The sequence below is a fragment of the Schistocerca americana genome, unplaced genomic scaffold, assembly GCF_021461395.2.
Source record: "Schistocerca americana isolate TAMUIC-IGC-003095 unplaced genomic scaffold, iqSchAmer2.1 HiC_scaffold_197, whole genome shotgun sequence".
NCBI lineage: Eukaryota > Metazoa > Arthropoda > Insecta > Orthoptera > Acrididae > Schistocerca > Schistocerca americana.
The window spans coordinates 247,501-252,500 of NW_025725903.1; the positions used below are offsets into that span (position 1 = coordinate 247,501).

General features: G+C 53.2%; 1 non-coding gene across 1 annotated transcript in view; it reads right to left on the reverse strand.

Moving 5' to 3' along the window:
• LOC124573845 overlaps nucleotides 1-1,714 on the reverse strand; it is a 1,910-nt gene extending 196 nt beyond the window's left edge. Inside the window, exon 1 of the ribosomal RNA XR_006972179.1 lies at nucleotides 1-1,714. This exon is cut by the window's left edge and continues 196 nt beyond it. This is a non-coding gene — a ribosomal RNA (small subunit ribosomal RNA).
• Between the last annotated feature and the right edge of the window lie 3,286 nt (nucleotides 1,715-5,000).

Here is a 5,000-nt window from a genome sequence, read left to right on the forward strand (position 1 = left end):
CGCGAGCTTATGACTCGCGCTTACTGGGAATTCCTCGTTCATGGGGAACAATTGCAAGCCCCAATCCCTAGCACGAAGGAGGTTCAGCGGGTTACCCCGACCTTTCGGCCTAGGAAGACACGCTGATTCCTTCAGTGTAGCGCGCGTGCGGCCCAGAACATCTAAGGGCATCACAGACCTGTTATTGCTCAATCTCGTGCGGCTAGAAGCCGCCTGTCCCTCTAAGAAGAAAAGTAATCGCTGACAGCACGAAGGATGTCACGCGACTAGTTAGCAGGCTAGAGTCTCGTTCGTTATCGGAATTAACCAGACAAATCGCTCCACCAACTAAGAACGGCCATGCACCACCACCCACCGAATCAAGAAAGAGCTATCAATCTGTCAATCCTTCCGGTGTCCGGGCCTGGTGAGGTTTCCCGTGTTGAGTCAAATTAAGCCGCAGGCTCCACTCCTGGTGGTGCCCTTCCGTCAATTCCTTTAAGTTTCAGCTTTGCAACCATACTTCCCCCGGAACCCAAAAGCTTTGGTTTCCCGGAGGCTGCCCGCCGAGTCATCGGAGGAACTGCGGCGGATCGCTGGCTGGCATCGTTTATGGTTAGAACTAGGGCGGTATCTGATCGCCTTCGAACCTCTAACTTTCGTTCTTGATTAATGAAAACATACTTGGCAAATGCTTTCGCTTCTGTTCGTCTTGCGACGATCCAAGAATTTCACCTCTAACGTCGCAATACGAATGCCCCCGCCTGTCCCTATTAATCATTACCTCGGGTTCCGAAAACCAACAAAATAGAACCGAGGTCCTATTCCATTATTCCATGCACACAGTATTCAGGCGGGCTTGCCTGCTTTAAGCACTCTAATTTGTTCAAAGTAAACGTGCCGGCCCACCGAGACACTCACTCAAGAGCACCCTGGTAGGATTGCAACGGGGTCCGCCTCGGGACGCACGAGCACGCACGAGGCGCGTCGCACGCCTTCGGCTCGCCCCACCGGCAGGACGTCCCACGATACATGCCAGTTAAACACCGACGGGCGGTGAACCAACAGCGTGGGACACAAATCCAACTACGAGCTTTTTAACCGCAACAACTTTAATATACGCTATTGGAGCTGGAATTACCGCGGCTGCTGGCACCAGACTTGCCCTCCAATAGATACTCGTTAAAGGATTTAAAGTGTACTCATTCCGATTACGGGGCCTCGGATGAGTCCCGTATCGTTATTTTTCGTCACTACCTCCCCGTGCCGGGAGTGGGTAATTTGCGCGCCTGCTGCCTTCCTTGGATGTGGTAGCCGTTTCTCAGGCTCCCTCTCCGGAATCGAACCCTGATTCCCCGTTACCCGTTACAACCATGGTAGGCGCAGAACCTACCATCGACAGTTGATAAGGCAGACATTTGAAAGATGCGTCGCCGGTACGAGGACCGTGCGATCAGCCCAAAGTTATTCAGAGTCACCAAGGCAAACGGACCGGACGAGCCGACCGATTGGTTTTGATCTAATAAAAGCGTCCCTTCCATCTCTGGTCGGGACTCTGTTTGCATGTATTAGCTCTAGAATTACCACAGTTATCCAAGTAACGTGGGTACGATCTAAGGAACCATAACTGATTTAATGAGCCATTCGCGGTTTCACCTTAATGCGGCTTGTACTGAGACATGCATGGCTTAATCTTTGAGACAAGCATATGACTACTGGCAGGATCAACCAGGGAGCTGCGTCAACTAGAGCTGAGCAGCCGGCCGCCCGGGAGTGTGTCCCGGGGGCCCGCGCGAACACGCAAGCGTCCGCTCAATTATTCTGCAAACAGGAGGAGGCTGAGCTCCCCTGCACAATACACCTCGAAACCCTCTCAGGTCCCGGCGGCGCGCAGCGCCGTCCTAAGTACTTGGTCGGGTTCGAGAGAGGCGCAATCGCCCGGAGTTTGGCGAGTAGACGCTTTAGGTGCGACCACCCGTGCTCCCAACTGAGCTTGCCGCTGCCGACAGAGGCCCGGGAGCGTGCTGTCGTGGCATTGCCGGCGGGAGACAACACGCGCCACCTACGGTGACCGGCAGCTCCAACGCCAGCGCCACAGAAGGACAAAAGCCCCACTTGGGTGCCGAAGCGAACTCTCCCAGCACAGCGCACGCGCCAACACGTCCGCACAGCTGCGATACAAACCACCTGCGAGAACCGCAGAGGCGACCGAGCAGCAGACGGCGTCGCGGCGCCGAGCGCCGGGCGGCGGCGCATCCTCAGCGCACACAGTCCTCAATCGGACCAGCACACTGCAGATGTCCACCGCGCTTCGCACCGGGCCCGCGAGGACCTACTTTGGCCGCACGGCGCCGCGTGCAGGGTGCGCCGGCGCGCAGCTGCGCCGCCTGCCGCCTCCGTCGGCCGGCGCGCCTGCCACTGGCCGCCCCCACCAGCCGGCTGTAGCGCGTGCGCCCACGCACCGCGCGGCCAGCACGCCGGGAGGCCCCCCCTCACCGGCCGGGGACGGTCCCACCCAGCCACCGCCGCGTATCGCTTCACACCCAGATGCCATTCACGTTCGTGGGCATGGTGGGTATCGCTGGAACAACCGGTTGGTAGCTCAACCGATCGTCGCCATCACTGATTCACCTCTAGCGAGAACAACCGCACCACAACGGTTTACCAGTTGTTCATTTGCATAACGTCACCAGCAAACGTAGGCGTCCATCGCCATTTGCAAATTCAACGATTGTTGCATGCCTGTGTCAGGTGTCACGACACACTATGTCTGCCCACATACACGCAACAACATGTGCACGCTTCGCGAACACGTGGAAGGTGGCCCCCGTACGTATGCGATGTCCATTGCGCGAACGACTGTCAACCGGCCTCTGTCGCATGTCGCAGATGTGGAACGCAGTGCACCATGCTATCACGGTGTGTGAGAAGAGACGACTACGTCTGACAACACGCGCCACTACATCAACAGACGGCTCATGCTGATCGCCATCCAGGGCATACCACACTGCAATCCAGCTCTTATAGGGAGACGACACGTAGCTGAGTGCACAACATTTGGACCGCATGGTTCGCCGTTGTTGGCGCAGTCGTTGTACGGTCACATGTACCACGATGTATCATTCAGTACATGAGGACCAATGTGCAGTACAGTGTGTGATTTGGACGTACAACATCAGCGGACAGTTGACACAGGCCGTACCACAGCGTAGGCTAAGTGCTTCGCACATGCGAATGCCAATGAACAACTGCAAATGCCAATGAACAACTGCAAAGGGCATTGAGCATGTACGTCCTGCTGCCATCCACATTACAGTGTATAGCTGCAAGGTGTTTAACATGAAGCGATACACTGGGGACCGGGCAGTGCGAGTAGCAAACTATATTGCGGGGGTTGCAGTTAGGCAACACTACACTAATTTAACGCGTCGTATGACAATTACAGAGCAGGTTAAGGCCCAACGTGTGTTGGGTTAAGGCCCAACGTGTGTTGGGTTAAGGCCCAACGTGTGTTGGGTTAAGGCCCAACGTGTGTTGGGTTAAGGCCCAACGTGTGTTGGGTTAAGGCCCAACGTGTGTTGGGTTAAGGCCCAACGTGTGTTGGGTTAAGGCCCAACGTGTGTTGGGTTAAGGCCCAACGTGTGTTGGGTTAAGGCCCAACGTGTGTTGGGTTAAGGCCCAACGTGTGTTGGGTTAAGGCCCAACGTGTGTTGGGTTAAGGCCCAACGTGTGTTGGGTTAAGGCCCAACGTGTGTTGGGTTAAGGCCCAACGTGTGTTGGGTTACGTTAAGGGGCAATGTGGGTTACGTTAAGGGGCAATGTGGGTTACGTTAAGGGGCAATGTGGGTTACGTTACGGCGCAATATAGGTTACGTTACGGCGCAATATAGGTTACGTTAAGGCGCAATATCGGTTACGTTAAGGCGCAATACAGGTTACGTTAAGGCGCAATACAGGTTACGTTAAGGCGCAATACAGGTTACGTTAAGGCGCAATACAGGTTACGTTAAGGCGCAATACAGGTTACGTTAAGGCGCAATACAGGTTACGTTAAGGCGCAATACAGGTTACGTTAAGGCGCAATACAGGTTACGTTAAGGCGCAATACAGGTTACGTTAAGGCGCAATGCAGGTTACGTTAAGGCGCAATGCAGGTTACGTTAAGGCGCAATACAGGTTACGTTAAGGCGCAATACAGGTTACGTTAAGGCGCAATACAGGTTACGTTAAGGCGCAATACAGGTTACGTTAAGGCGCAATACAGGTTACGTTAAGGCGCAATACAGGTTACGTTAAGGCGCAATACAGGTTACGTTAAGGCGCAATACAGGTTACGTTAAGGCGCAATACAGGTTACGTTAAGGCGCAATACAGGTTACGTTAAGGCGCAATACAGGTTACGTTAAGGCGCAATACAGGTTACGTTAAGGCGCAATACAGGTTACGTTAAGGCGCAATACAGGTTACGTTAAGGCGCAATACAGGTTACGTTAAGGCGCAATACAGGTTACGTTAAGGCGCAATACAGGTTACGTTAAGGCGCAATACAGGTTACGTTAAGGCGCAATACAGGTTACGTTAAGGCGCAATACAGGTTACGTTAAGGCGCAATACAGGTTACGTTAAGGCGCAATACAGGTTACGTTAAGGCGCAATACAGGTTACGTTAAGGCGCAATACAGGTTAGGTTAAGGCGCAATACAGGTTAGGTTAAGGCGCAATACAGGTTAGGTTAAGGTACGACATAGGTTAGGTTAAGGTACGACATAGGTTAGGTTAAGGTACGACATAGGTTAGGTTAAGGTACGACATAGGTTAGGTTAAGGTACGACATAGGTTAGGTTAAGGTACGACATAGGTTAGGTTAAGGTACGACATAGGTTAGGTTAAGGTACGACATAGGTTAGGTTAAGGTACGACATAGGTTAGGTTAAGGTACGACATAGGTTAGGTTAAGGTACGACATAGGTTAGGTTAAGGTACGACATAGGTTAGGTTAAGGTACGACATAGGTTAGGTTA